The sequence below is a fragment of the Urocitellus parryii genome, chromosome 15, assembly GCF_045843805.1.
Source record: "Urocitellus parryii isolate mUroPar1 chromosome 15, mUroPar1.hap1, whole genome shotgun sequence".
Lineage (NCBI taxonomy): Eukaryota > Metazoa > Chordata > Mammalia > Rodentia > Sciuridae > Urocitellus > Urocitellus parryii.
The window spans coordinates 24,488,649-24,504,606 of NC_135545.1; positions in this window are offsets into that span (position 1 = coordinate 24,488,649).

The following is a 15,958-nucleotide window of genomic DNA, read 5'->3' on the forward strand; positions in this document are numbered from 1 at the left end:
AACATAGATGCATAGCCATGGTCACCGGGAACTCGTGCCAAAAGATTGTTTCACTGAGGGAATGTGATATCTCATCACCTGCACAGCCTGCACTTTGCTCAGGTTGAAGGAAATCTCCCCAAGCCAACCTACCTGCCACGGAGCATAGGAAAGAACTAGAGTGCAATAGCATTCTAGGAGAAAAAATCAGTGGGAGATACTTATCTCAGCAAGCACTGTGTGAGCAATAGTAGTAAAGGTTAAGAGCTAATATTTATTGAGCACTTATTATGTGCCAGGCTTGTTTCAGGTACTTTACAGTGACTACCTTATAAAGTATGTTTGGTTGTTTTACTGATGAGGAAAACTGAAACAGGGAGAGGTTGCAGAACTGGCCCAACATTATACAGCACAGGTGGACTGTAAAGATTTGGGAATTTTCATCTTGAAATCCATTTGTTTTATATCAATGACTGATTCTTTCTAGGTGTCTTAGGAGAAGGAGACTCAGCTTCTGCTCTTAAGGGAAGGGTTGGAGTGATTAACTTGGAGAAAAACACTCCACGTTCTGGGTGTGTCCTGTAGACATCAGTTTGAAGATAATGGAGAAGGGCCTTTAGTGGTTGGACAGATGGAAAAGGCTGGGAAGGGACATCTGAGCAGACCCTTGGGAAACAGGTAAGTTTGTCCTTGTTTCCCAAGGCTCTGTTCCCCCAGATGATATGGTTGTAAGTTCCAGGTAAGCAAGTTTGCATTACTGCTGTCTTCTCTGGCCACAAGTTGGATTTATACCAGACCTTCTGGTCTTCCCCAACCTCTCTGGAAACCTACTCACCCAGCCTCTCCCTACCTTGCTCCCCACCATGGCCACATGGGCCTCCTGATGGCCCTTACTCCACTCAGCCACGGTCACCAGATTTAGCAAATAAAAATAGAGGATGTTGATTAAATTCAAATTTCAGTTAAACAATGAAAAAAATCAGTATAAGTAGGTACCATGCAATATTTGGGATATACCTAGACTAAAAAAGATTACTTGTTGTCTAACTGATATTCAGATTTAGCTAGGTTGTTCTGCATTTCAACTGCAATCCAGTACTCGGCCCTCAGCATGCCCAGGGCTCTCCCAGTGAGGCTCTTTCTGGTTTGTCTGAAATTCCTTTGTGCATTCTTCAGAAATGGCCTGAGCACCCACCATGAAAAGGCTCTGGGTTCTCTTCCAGTCTCGGGAAGCCCCCTCTGTTCAGTAGGAGAGAGGGGACACACCCTTTAGCAACACTGGTGCAAACAGAGAAATATCAAGTACTGTCAAGAGTTGATGGAAACTGGGGTGAAAAGTTGCAGGACAAGTGGCTTGGACAGGGACCTTGAGGGAGGGTAGCACCTGGTGGTCAGGGATAGCGAAGGATGCTATGGGGCTGGGCTCAGGTGAGTGGTGAGCCTCTGACGCAAAGACTGGGGAAACAGCTTCCCTGAGCACGGTTCCAGGAAAAGGGTTCCCAAGCAGAAACAAACAGTCCCCAACTCTGGCCACCAGAGGGCGCGCTGGTTTGTGAAATGATTTTCCTCCGTTACCGGGAGGAAAACAAGACTGTTCTTGCTGGATGGAGATTCCATTAGAACCCGGTCAAAGAGGAGAGAAAATCTTGGGTGCAGCCCCTCCTCTCTGACATCTGAGAGTTTTTATGAAACCCCATAAGAACAAGGACGGCTCCTTTTGGGATCACAGGTGTCTTCCAACATCTACCGAAAGACTCTATACTTGAAGGGTGCTCAGTAAGTAAGGACAGAGAAGAAGGGAGGAAGAAGGAGCATCCAACCCACAGCTCAATAAACACTAATTGAATGCATGGCCCCCCAGGAAGGGAAAGCACTTAGAGCCCTTTCCTTCCAGACATTTGTTGTATTGATGCATGGTTGGTCCAGAGTAAAACCTGGGAAAGGAAGTGTTTGGAGGAGCGGGAAGTAAGGGTGATCCTTCAGAAAGAGAGTGAGATGGTGAATGTGGTCAGGAGGAGTGGTACATTGGTTCCCAACTGTATCCTGTGACTTTGGAGAGATTGTATAACTTTTTTGAGCCTCTGTCTCTACATCTTTAATGTGGAAGTGCACTTTCTACTTCAAGGGACAAATGAAAGAAATAGGCGTGATCCTGTGATAGTGCACTGTAGACTGGGAAGTGTGTGTGAAACAATGAGCTCTTGTCAGTGTCATTGTCACTCTTTTTCCTCCCCTTAAACAAATCAGGGGAGTGAATATGTTGAATGAATGAAAGAAAGAAAGAAGGCAGAGAGGGAGGGAGGAAAGAAGACCACACTCTGATGTGATCTGCCTTCCTCCTCTATCCTCCCCACTTGGTAAGCTTTCTAAAGACCTCCCAGGACTTGCATTCTCCTATTTTTCAACCAAGAAGTATCATTCATTATTTGACAAGTGTTTGCTGAGTCCATTTTTGCCCTCCCAGGAATGTATTTTCTAGTGGGGCCACTGCCCTGGACACCTCTGAATTCCCACACGTGTCTACACTGCTGTAGGGTTGACAAAGCATTTTTATGGCAATATTCTAATTTGTCCTCTAGGTGGCCTTGGGCAGGGGCAGAGACAGGATTAATTTAACTCTTATCCATTTTAGAGACAGAAAGTGTTCAGAGACATCAAGTTTTTGCTCAAGGTGACTTAGTAATGAGGGGTCATAACAGTCTCTTTACAAAAGGTTCATGTAAGGATTTGAAAAACATAACTGGAAGAAATGATCTTGTCTGTCAAATAAATGAGCAAACTGTGGGGAAAAAAATCCATGCTCTTCAGTGGAGTGAGAAAAAAAAAAAGTCACCCAATACACCCTGACCATAGAGGGCCATGAAGCTATTTTTGTGTCTGGTTCTTGATTTTCAGTGCTGGGGATCAAACCCAGGGCCTCACATATGCTGAGCAACACTACCATGAGCCACACCCCCAAGACCAGCTTGTTCAGGTTTTGAGACATCATGGCACCCTCTATGCATTGGGTCCCTGCCAAACTTTTGACATACTTTCTCACGTAATCTGCACAATGAGGTAAGTACTCGGGAAGGTTCCATGACCTTCACACAGCTGGGCAGTGTGGTGGTGGGCTCTGAGCCTGGGTCTCTCTAACTGCAGGCCTGTTCAGCACACATAGGTGATGGAGAATGTTTGTGGGAAGGCTGAATGGATTCTCATTCTGCCAAGTCGTCTTACACCGACATGGTTCTCTTCTCCAAGAAATCTTCTTCCTAATGTGGCAGCTCCCTCTGCACTGAGCTGGCAAAAGAAAGACTCCTGAAGGCTGTTGAGTAAATGAGTGAGAAAAGGAAGTTTCTGTATGTGTTAAAAAAACAAAACTTCATATGTGCTCATATTTTTGCCTATGTACAAGAATAATTCTGAGAAGGTATTAACCAATTTTCAGTGGTCATCTTTGTGGGGAGTGGTGACAGGTTGAGGGAAAACTTCTCACATAATTCTACAATCTTGGCTGTTGTCTGAATTTCCTGTAATAAACCTTTAAGAACAGAGGAAATGCATTGTTGATCATAGTGAAGACTTAAAAGCCACCCAAATGCTCCTTCCACCCATACGTCCTTACCAGGCTGTCCAGCCAGGCTGTCTTCCCAGCTCATGGGGGTGGGTGATTGAGGGCTCATGCACATCCAAAATGAGGATCAATCTCGATTTAAGTCAAAGGAAAGCTAGTTGTGTGGCCAAGGCAGGTTCATACCCTTCGCCACAATGTTTGCTGGGACTGGAGCTGAAAGTCTGTATGGGTGTGTGGGCATACTTGGACACAAGTATAAAAATCCCCCCAACACTTCACTCTGGCCTCTGCTCTACAATCTGCAGGTTCCTCTGGGTGCATAGAAGCTTCCTTTCCTCCTGGTTGGGATCTGCTCAGGGATGAGAACAGATGTGATCATCCCAGCCTCCATTCCCGAGGACCCCTCGTAGTTAAGATTTCCCCTAGACTTGACCCTGCTGCTGGAAATGGGCTAGGAAGGGGGACTCAGGTTCAGCTGGGGTCCCAGAAAAACCAATACCCTGGGCAGCCAGCAAAGGTCCCAGGTTCTTGCCATTCCCTTTCTGTAGGGGAAGGCAGGGAAGAAAGGCTTCTTCCTCTTGCCTTCTCCTCTGGAGCAGCTTAGAGAGTCTGAGAGCCATTTGGGTGGAATCTCAATTTGGTGGTAAGCATGTTGGTATATTTGGACACGTGTAGAGAAAACTTTGGGAGAATGTGTCCAAAATGTTCCCTGTGGTTATCTCTGGGTGCAGAGCTTATGAGTAAGTGACAATTCCTTCTTTTATCACATTCATGGTGATATAGTCAGCCCCATATATAAAATCATCAAGAGAAGAAGAGATACAGGAAGAGCCAGAACAAAAGAAAAAATGATGAAGAGAGAATAAAATGAAGTGAAGAGAAGGTTTAGGAGAAGCAGAGAAGGTTTGAGGAGGCAGAGGGCAGAGGAGAGAATGGGGGTGTGCCCGGGAGGTCTGAGCATGAGCCCAGCAGCTGGTGTCCTCAGAGCCCACAACCTCACCAGGGCCAGCAGGCCTGACATGGATTAGGTCACAGCTGCTCAGGGGCCACCTCCAGATGGCATGATAGTCTCCCTTTCAGGCCCACCTTTCAAGTCCTTGGGTTCTGTGGGCAGCTCCAGCATCTCTGCTGATGACGAGGCAGCAGATGTGGAAGGTGGCTAGGCCAGAGCAGCTGTGAGGACACATTTCTTCATGGGGTTCTCATATTTCTCTATGCAGCTCATGAGCAGAGGGACTGGCTGCCTCTGCTCCAGATGATCTTTCCTAGGATGTTTGGACAGCAAGTATCCTTAAAAGTGCATGATACTGTTTCCTTCTGGAGCAAAGGGCAGCTATGCCTACTGCTCATTATAAAATATTCGGTTCCCCTAAACTTAGGCTTCATTTTTTGGAGGTTTCCATTGCAATCGCTTCCTATGGTCTATTATTAGCCTGTGTTCTCAGAAACACAGGAAAGCAGCGGAGATAAGAGCTCAGGCTGCACAGGCTCAAATCCCTGCTCCACCACTGGTACACATGTGACCAGGAACAAGTAGAGGTCAACTTTAGGGGCAGTGATTGGAAGGAAACCCAAGGGAGGCTTCTAGAGCTAGTCATTTTCTCTGTCTTGAGCTGAGTGCTGGTGATACAGATGTAAAAATTCATGATTTGTCTCTCTGTATGTAAATTATTTTCCAATAAGAATTTTTAAAAGTGGAAATGGATGTTGGGGATGGATATGTTTAATTCAAGATAATGAGGCTAGGTTTCTCTGGAGCCTGAAAATGGTTGTTTCAGGAAAATCCTTTAGATCCTATACTTTTCACAAGGCAGAGAGATGGATGCAAGCAAAAAGAGCTTAGATTCATTCCAAGAAGCTTTGTCCAGTGACTAAGAGAAACAGACTTAATAACCTTTCACATGTGGGCTGTACTTTGTGGTTTTCAAAGCACTTTCATACTTAACTGATCTTCATGTATTGAGTATGGAAAATTATTATTTTAATGGATGATGCTTTTAAAGATAGGCCAATTTGCAGGTGGAAGGTAATATTCTGGAAGGTGACAGTGAAGCAAAGGGATCATCCAGTGCTCAACATAAGAAATGCAAGAGGATTTTGGGTGGAGGTGGGGTAGTGCAGAGGAGAGAGAAGTGGGTAGGCAGTCTTGGGCAAGATGGCAGAGGGCTACTTTCTTAACAATGAAAGTAACTTTTATATAGTAACTGTAGTGGGTACTTGTAGGGCATGATGTAACATGTGGGGCATGTTGCATCAGATAAGAGCAAACCTATCTTGCTGGCTGCTACCCGCTTCCCAGTCCTGGGGCCACATGTGGCTAAGACGGTGCCTGGCGATTAGCCAGAAGTCATTGCCGTGGGTTGTGACGCAAAATCGGACCACCTCTAATATAGGCTCAGAACTCTTCTGCCCTCACGGACAGCTCGTGTCTCCCATTACTGCCTGTAGGATGGGTGTACACGTGAACTCTCCCCACCCTGCTGACCTTTATCCTGATTGGCTCCTGTACATTATATTAGCTGTGTGTGTTTTCTCAATAAACAAGATCCTGCTCTGACTGGTCTCCCTGAAGCATCTGATTGTCCTCAGGGAGGGAGGGAGGGAGGGCTGGGTGCCGGCGGTCAGTTGGCCCTCTCCTTTCTTGGCTTGTCCTGGTCAGGACGTGCTCTTCCCATCTCTCCCGCAGGTCAGGAGGGAAGGGGGGCATGGGGGGGGGGGGGCTAAAACCCCAACAGGTACTATCTTATAATCATTCACCAATGCACAAGCACATTCCATACAAAAATATTAAATCCTCCGTTTTGTGGGGAAGTGAAGTTTGCTTGTTCCAGATCACAACATAAATGTTCCTTTGGGGAAATCAAGGAGGGAGGCTGAATTGCAGAGACACAAAACAGCCATGGATGTGGGCTGCTGTGACCCTGAACCCAAGTTCATGGCGTGCCACTTGAGAAGGCCAAGGACTTGAGGATACATTGTTGGGACAAGGACCAGGATTTATTTAGAAAGCTAGCAAATCAAAGAAGATGGAAGCTCTTGCCAACAAAGACCACCTCACTTAGGGCTTGTAGGTGCAAGGCTTCCAGAGGGAGCGGTGGGGAGGCATATCTGACAACGGACATCACAGGTTTCGAGTAGTCACAAGTTTCGGGTGGTCTGGTTTTCTAATGCCTGGACTGCAGTCATCTGCAGACGACTGGAAGTCCTGGGATCTTAAGTCTAAAGAAAATTTCCTGATTAGAAGGTCTTATAACTCATGTCATTTTAATTCCTTTTCCAGGAATAGCTAACTCAGCCGTTAGCCATTAGGATACAAAAAAGCATCTTTCACCAGAGAAAAGGGAAAGATAACAGAATAGCAACTTTATGCTGGGAAAGATAGGGAAATGCAGCTGCTCACAGAAGAAAAGTTTCAACCCGTGAGTTGCCTTCATTTGGAGAAGTCATCTACAGCAGGGCTAAGGGGAGACTAATAATGCAAGACCCAGTTTGTGACTTCCCAAACTAGTGATTTTGTTTTTCTGTGTGTGTACAGTACTGGGCACTGAACCCAGAGCCTTACACAGGCTAGACAAGCACTCTACCACGGAGTTACATCCCCACCCCTTTTTAAATTCACTTTTTATTTTCAGACAGCGTCTTGCTAAGTCACCCAGGCTGACTTTGAACTTGTGATCCTCCTGTCCCAGCCTCCCAAGTGATTTTTCTTTTTTTGAAGTCAACAAAGAGTAAATGAAGTTAGAGAGTTTGTTTAGGTTTCCCTCTGCAACCATACCAATGAGCTGGAGATGCCCACAGGACAAGAGGTGCCCCTGAGTGCAACCATCCCCAAGTATTCACAGAAATCTTGGGGGAGGATATTGGATTTCCATTGACAAGCGATCTGGGGTCCCAGCCAATTTCATTTAAATTTCAAAGAACAGCAGGACTGCAGCCGGCATCTGGGTTATACTCACAACAAACTGTGAGAGATGGGGTGGAAGGATTTATGATCCTATGACAGATAAATTAGCCCCAGAGAGGTTAAGAAACTTATTCAAGGTCACGCAGTGAGTATAGTACAGTGGGATTTGAACGATTTGTTGTTAAAACACCTGGAAAATATTTGTGCCCCCCAGGCCGTCCTGAATCGTGCCCTCCCCAAGGCTGTGAAAGTTTATTCTCCTTCCTTTTCATCTGTGAGGTGTTTGGATTCTTCTGGTAAATTGTCTTCTTTGGCCTCACTAAGCCAGAGGGGTTTCTTGGTCTGTCACTGAAATACTATGACATGATTGGGGTCTTCACTGTCCCCAGCCTCCACCTGGCCCTGAGCAGGCAGACTGGTCCTGCTCCTGGAGAAGTTCATAGGGGGAGAAGGATGGGGCAGCTGCCCTCTGAAGGAGCTGATAAGAGGGTACAGGAGGGCCAAGAAGGGGCCTGGGCTACCAGTGCCCAAAGTCTAATCCTGAGATCCTCCAAAGACCACCATCCTCAAGGATATGGGGCAGAACAGTGGAGGATGGGGGAAGAGAATGTCCCTCATTTGCAACAAGAAGACTCGGGTCTATAAATAGCCATCAGAAATAGAGCAGAGAGAGGAGAGAGGAAAAAAGTCATTTGTAGCTTCCATTTAATTCAATAGTGGCCTTTTTCTGCCTTCTGAGACAAGCTATTTGATTCTGTTCTCAGTGGGGGGAAAAAAAACCACCTTAAATTACCAAATAATCTATTCAGCCATCTTGATGCCTCTCAGAGCTGGTGATTCATATCTTAGGTGGCCCTGGTCCAGGGTGTGTGTGTGTGTGCGCGAGTGGGTGGCTTCTGGGCATAGAGGAGGGACAGCCAAACACCCAGGCTCCTGCCCTCCCTCTCCCTCCAATAAAGGTACCTGCAAAACTAATCAGCTCCAGCAGCCAGAGTGGGAGAAATTCATTAGCAGATCTGGTTTTGCATAATTAAGTTGTTGGCATTAGCAAATTAAGTCTGCTTGGCTCCCCTCATGGTAATAGCCATTAGAGAAAACGTGAGGAAACTCAGACTCATAATCCCAGCAGTTTTCTGAGATGATAATTAATAACAACAATAAACTGCTAATAAGACTTTACAGTTTTCCCTTCCATTCACATTCTCTTGCTTGTTCCTCACGACTGGAGAAGAGGAAGTGGATCTGGACTGTTCTCCCTTTGGATGAACTGAGACCTGGGCAGGGAGCTGTCTTGGAGTCCACCTTCTCCCACCACCCTCACTGCAGGTCCTGGGTACGTCCATGTGAGCTTGCACTCAGTGGCCTTGTGAGAACACGGGCTCAGGCAGCACCTATGACCAAGGCTCTGCTCGGCCCACGGCCTCCTGGTGTGCACCTTGGTCCTCACTTGACTGAGCAAGCCCTTCTACCGACAGCAGCGACAACAATAGTAACAACAAATAAAAATGAATATGCAAATATTTGTGGAACATTTCCAGCCACTGGACATGTTATACACAGTCTCATCAAAAACTCACAGCTGTGTCAATATCATCTTACTTCACTATGGAGAAACGAAGGCTCAGAGAAGCATGATCGATAACCAACTGGAGTGGCTTCCTGGTCCCTGGTGAGTCTCCTTTTCTGGGAATGATATGGACACATTTATAGCCCTAGTAGCGATCCCTTTCTCACATGATATGTCCTATGACTCTTCCCCCTTGCTGAAATTGATTGAACTGGGAAGGGGCTACTGACCCCAGTTTGGCCCATGAAAACCTCTATTTTGGTTTCATCAGGCTGGATCTAAGGCAAGGGAAGCAGTATTGCTCTGATGATGGCTGGTACCATGGCAGCCCTGTTTTTCCCATGTGGAGGAAACCAGGCTGCAACATGAAAGACAGATGCTGACACAGGGCAGAGGGGTGAGTAGCATCCTATGGTATTTCAGTCTTCATTTTATCTTCTCCTGAGCACATGGGTGATGAAAAGTTCCAGAATCCTTTAACACTCCCCCACCCTCCATTTTTGAGTCAGCTGGATTTGGGTTTCTGTTACTTGGAACTGTGAGCCCTAAGCTTGGACTTTGGATGGGCTCCCCTAGGAAGTGTGTGGTGCAGCAGGGACTGGAGTCTTTTTCCCTCTCTGCCATGGATCTCCCGGTCACTCAGGCATGTCTGAGGGCACAGGGACAGCTGGATCAGTATTCTAGTTCTTGGTGTCCCCCTGGCTGTGGTGACTGTTGGTCCTATGCCCTGCAAAGGGTCCCAGTGAGGAGCAGATGGTGCTGAGGCCAAGTCCTCAGCTAAACCCCTAAGTCACTACACTAGTGTGACACAAGGCTCACTCATGTCACCCTTTTTCTCTGGGCAGGGCTGGCAGAAATGGACATTTGGGGCTTTGTGGTTTTGAAGGAGAGGAGGCTACCTGAGGTTGGAAGAGTCAGGAAGGTGAAGGTATCCATGAGCTCCCTGGTCCTTGTCCTGAGACCTCACCTGTGACTGGACTCTGAATGCCCCTGAAGCTGTCACTAGCTCATCTTATGAGTTAACATGAGAGGCCCCTGCCTTCTTCCTACTCTCTGGCCCCCCTCCTGAGTGGTCAGGATTCACTTTCGGGACCCCCACCTTCTTTCTATCTCTCAAGGCCCTGTAGAAAGAAGGCGCAGGCTCTCACTGTGCCGGAGATCCCCAGTCCAGCCTCTGGAGAGTGCCGTCGGTGCCCCTGACTTGGTAGTGAGTATATAGGGACTGGAGCTAGACTGCCCAGGCCCAGGCCTCACCTGTGACCTTTGGTATGCTCTTTAACCGCTGCACACCTCAGGATTCTAAGACCATAACAGAGAAGATGGAGGGAGCTGCCTTATGGCATGATCACCAGGACATTACAAGTGAAGTGCCGAGCTCAGTGGACTCAGCAAATACAGATCAGCAAAGACGGGGGACAGGTAAAGACAGGAAGTGTTTTACCCGAGGTCACTTTGTACATTAGGACGTGGCTGGGACCAGAAGTCAGTCTTCCCCCCCCACCAACCACTGGTTTACCTCCTAGAAAGACCCAGGAACACTCATTCCAACTCCACATCCTGCCACATGCCCACCCCCACGGCCAAGGGCTTGCTGGTGCATGGAGGATGCCCGAGTCCTGTGCTTCATGTTTGGCAGCTGCCATGGGAAGGGAATGGAGCTGGGTAGGAGGTGATGTATTTCTGAGTGTCCTAGTTTTTTAAGTAATTCAGGCAGAAACTTATGATTTATTGACATTTCAGGAAAAGCTGACAACCCTCCCTAGTCAGCTCCTTCCTTCTCAAAAGCACAGGCTCCAGGAGCCTCTGCCACCCTAGAACCAATCCCTTGGAGGTGGGATGTGGGTGGGGAAGTGGTCATGCTGCCCAATGGTGGGTGTTATTTGCTGAGGGGTGTGTGGTGGGATCTCCCTCCTGACCTACAAACATTCCAGTCAAGTTGACATTGCTCCCTAAAGGGTGTGCTTGCAAGTTAATATTCATGAATAGGATGGGGTGGGCCCACAGATGTCTGTGTCATCATGGGTTGCTTGGAAAGAACAAAGAGCCAGACTCCAGAATGCAGGGCTGAAGACTCTGCTGCCATCCGAAGGGAGTGGCTGCTTCAGGATGGTGAACCTCTCCCTCTCATTTTCTGCCTCAAAGATCTCTCTCTTTTTTAAAACTAGAATAATTGATTACCTTTACAATAACTTAAAAATCAATAAGGAAAATTTAACAGCAATCTGGAAAGAGGTCTTAAAGGAGAAATAAAAGGAAAAGAGAAGAATAAATACAGCTGGGAAGGAATTCTAAAGCATCACCAGGTCCCAGGAGAGAGCAGGATGGTGGCCCTGGAATGCTAGGAGGTCAAATGTATTGTCTCCAAGTGGGTCAACGGGGTACTACTACCCTGTGTCCACAAAGCACTGCTGGGTCCTACAAGTTGTTGATCCCAACATACACCTGCAAGGTAAGTAGAACAAACATCACATTACTTCCTTTCTACAGGTAAGAAAACCAAGTCTTGGAGAAGAGACCATGACTTTCCCAAGCACATGTGGATGAGTAATGGCAGGACCTTGACCGGGCCCCTGATAACCCATATGGTACCTTCATGGACTCAGTCCTGCACATGCACAGCTGGAGGCTGAACCCCTTTTGCTAGATATTTGGGGACAGAAGGCAACCAACTGTACCTGGTAAGCCTGGTCTGGACATGAATCCTGGCCTCTGAATTCCAAAGCCCCAGTTCCTTCTATTACTAGAACAGTCTCAGGAGGAATGAGGGGTCAGAAGGAAGGGTCTGGGACATCATATGGGAAGGCCCCTGGGTACAGCACAAAAGTGAACACAGTTTGATCTTCTGCCACTTGGTCCTGGGGTCCCTGAACAAGGTGTCTCATCAAGAAACACACTGAGAACCACTGTGAGTAGGAATTGCTTATAGGCTGTGTGCTTATCCTTAGTGACAAGTGATTGGCCAATGCCCAGAGCCTGGTGGAGATTTCTTTACACTGTTCATTAAGACAAACAAAAAACTCCTAAAACATTCCCATCTCCTCGTGTCACCAGAACAGCTTGACTGTCGAAGGTGGCTTTCAGCTGGGCACTGTCCTTAGGAACTCACCCCCACCCCATTCCATCCTACTCACTGAAACTGGAAAGGGGTGAAGTTAGTCCCCACCTCCATCATCCAGGAGGAAGGAGCCCCTCCCCCATAGTATGAAGTCCATTGGATCCATCCCTGCTGCTGGAGTCCAGTTCAGATGGTCAGCAAGAACTTGGTGAGCAGGCCTGGGGGTATTGGCCATGGGTCCCCCTTAACAGGGAAACAAAAGATGAAGATATAGCCAAAAAGATGGTCCAGTATGGTGGGTGAGTTTCAGCTCTAGAAGTCAGGAGATTAGACTCTGCAGTCTTACTTCTGTTCATCTGTCTATCCATCTGTCCACTCATTCTCTATCCAACACGAAGCACCTACTTTGGGTAGAAGTTTCTAAGTGGAAAGTGCACGCAAACCCTGAGGGAGGAGGCTGATTCATAAGGGTTCTGCCCTAGGTGGACTGAGTCACTGTAGTCCTGTTCCAACCTTCAGGAGATCCACCTGGTCAGCATCTCATAGCACACAGGACCTGGGGAAGCTGACTCACATCTCCAAATCCTCCGAGACTGAGGCAGCATGATTCATCCACTGATCCATCACCAGTGAGAATGATAACTGCCAGGCAGACCAGAGATTTGTGTGCCTGACCAGCACCTCCTCCCTGCTGGCCAGTGAGGTGGCAGGCCTGGTTTAAGATGGGTCCATGGTGGGCACAGACGACAAAGCATCATTTAGGGATTCCAGTGATTTGTACATTGGGAAGTGAGGATTAAAGGCAGTCCCCTAACCTCCAGTGTGATCCTGCCTTACTCCAGAACTTTTAGCTCAAGCATTTCTTCTTCTAATTAATGGAGACGAGGCCCCATTTACTCTGGACCCTGCTTTGGAAGGTATGGTCCACCCTGCTGCTGGTTTCCCCTTTCCTAAGCTTTGAGAGCCAGCCGATCTCTATACTTTTATACACTCTACTTTTTGTACACTATACTTTTAGAGGTCTCTTCCATATTGTTTTCTTGCAAGGATACAGATGTCCAAAGGGAGCCATGACAGGAGCTGGCGGGAAAGGGCTCCTGCAACTCTGGGTGATGTCATTGAGAGCCGCAGCTGTGCTATCCCAGGATTCAGGGACCTTCGGCTCCCTTTCCCTTTGGGTGTCCTCCCTGGTATCACTCATTCTCAGCTATTCTCCCTGGGTAATGTGAAGTCCCAGGATTTTGTGGTGTCTCTGAATACTGTGGGTTCTTCTTGCTTTCATATCCTTAATCCACCCAACACTCAGCATGGAGGTCATAAGGGATGAAAATGGGGTTAATGTTTGCATTTCAGTAGGTTGTTTAGGATGCGTGAAGGTAAAGGAATGGGCTTCCTAATGGTGCAGCTTCAGCAGAAGTGAGCATGAACCTTCCAATATGTTAACAAGAATCTCTCCCCGACCAGGTGAGACCCAGGGCAAAGACTCTATCCCTTCTGAGCCTCCATTCCTTTGTCTGTCAAATGGGGATGGAAAATACCAAAATCTACCCTGCAGTGTTGTGGTATAGGGCTTAGAACAGGGTTGGTGCTCTTTGTTGGTGGGGGAGCAGATGCTGGAGAATGAACCCAGGGCCATGCAAAATGTACGCACGTGCTCTACTGCTAAGCTATCCTGCACCCCCATCAGCTCTTCTTGGTAATACTTAGCCTCTCCTCTGAACTGACTCTTTAAGAGACGCCTCTCTGTCTTGCTGTCTCTCTGTCTTTCATACTTACTTCCCGCTCTTGCCAGGCTCCTTGGGAGCACAGCTCTTCCTCCCAGGAAGGAAGTGCCTACAAAGGGCTTTGGGCATCTCACTATGGGGCACTGGGCCTGGCTTGGGCAGTGATGCTCCAGTCCAGAGAAGGCTCCACTTTCTTCTATTTAATTAACTGAAATCTTTGCCTCCTAATGAGTTCTTGTCAAGAAAATTGCTCTCAATCACTTATAGCTATTTTCCTTTCTAATGAGTGTTTAATTCTCGGAATGTTGCCCTAATTGTATTGTATTGTGGCTTATGAGAAGGTAATGATAGTGGGGGCTTGCGTGTGTATGCTGAATGGGTTTCCCAGGACTGAGCGTAGGGGGTTCTTAGTGACTTTTCCCCCCACTGTAGTGCTAGAGATTGAACTCAAGGCCCCTCACATGCAAGGCATGCATTCTAGTACTGAGTTACATCCCCAGCCCTTTAAAAATTTTTATTTTGATTCAGAGTCTTGCTAAGTTGTCCAAGCTGGCTTCAAATTTGCAATCCTTTTGCTTCAGCCTCCCAAGCCTCTGGAATTACAGGTGTGAGCCATTGCACCCACTTTGGTGACTTCTTTTTCTGTTGGGAGGTACTGGGGATTGAACCCAGGGGCACTCAAACACTGAGCCACATCCCCAGCCCATTTTTTTTAACATTTAATTTTTAGCTGTAGGTGGACACAGTACCTTCATTTTATTTTTATGTGGTGCTAAGGTTCAAACCCAGTACCTCATGCATGCTAGGTAAGCACTCTTCCTCTGAGCCACAACCCCAGCCCCTCCAGCCCAATTTTGTATTTTATTTAGAGACAGGTTCTCACTGAGTTGCTTAGTGCCTCGCTTTTGCTGAGGCTGGCTTTGAACTCTCAATCCTCCTGCCTCAGCCTCCTGAGCCTCTGGGATTACAGGCATGTGTCACTGGGCCCGGCGCTTGGTGACTTCTTAAAGCCTGCATTTTATTGGATAGAGTAAAAGAAGGACTGGATCCTACAATGCCCTCACTCAACCTTGGCTTCTGTGCTGTGTCTGAATTGGTACCTGAGGGACCCTGGCCTCCTTGCTGGACCCTCCTTGCTGGACCCTGACCTGAAACATGGTGAGGTCACCAGCTTTGGCCAAAAGTGAGGCAGAAGTGCCTTGGGCTTGAGAAAGGCCAGCTGCAGGTCTTGTTTTCAGCAATACCAGAAGGGGCAAGAAGGTTGGCAGGAGGTGCCCAGAGACATGGAGTGGGCTCATGCCCAGAAGGACCAGGGTGGCCCAGCTCCTTTACAGTGTCATTTCCTGTCTCCTGGCCTTTACTCACATGGCCACCTCCTGCAGCCTCATTGACGGAATGTCTGTGTAGATGAAAAACTTCATTTTTCTGCTACTTTGGCAAAACTTCTGGGCTCCAGATATGTGGGTTTTTTTTTTCTTATATCAAGCAATTCTTCAATTATTTGCTTGGGTGTCCTACAGCTGGATGTCCTATAACTCAATTTAGTTCTGACACTATCTGGATTTAGTGCAGACACCAAAGTTAAGGAATAATGCCCACAAGATTGGTCCCTGTTTTAGATGCTGATTACAAGGGAAGGGTCGTCAGGTTTCTGACAACTTCTTTCTCCCACCTACTCTTCTGACTATAAACTGGAGGTTCCCATAACCCAGTCCTCAGGTTCCATAATTTGTTGGAATAGCTCACAGAATTCTTACTTGCTTATGCACACTGGCTTAACTGGTATAAAGGATATAGCTGAAGAAACACATGAAGAGGTACATAGGGTGAGATTTGGAAGGATTTTGAATGCTGGGGCTTCTGGTCCCATGGAGCTGAGGTGTGCCACCTTTCTGGTACATACATGTGTTCACCAAGTGAGAAACTCTCCAAACCCAATAGGAATTTGTATGGAAGCTTCATCATGTAACCATGGTCAGTATTGACTCAATCTCCTGTCCCTCTTCCCAGGGGACTGGGTATAGGGCCAAAGGTTCTAAGCTTCTAACCATGATGTAGTTCTTCTGACCAGTTGCCGTTCAGGAATCCACCAAGACATCAAGAGTTTTGTTCTTTGTTGGAACAAAAGACAATCCTATTACTCAGGAAATTCCAAGGGATTAGAAGTTCTGTG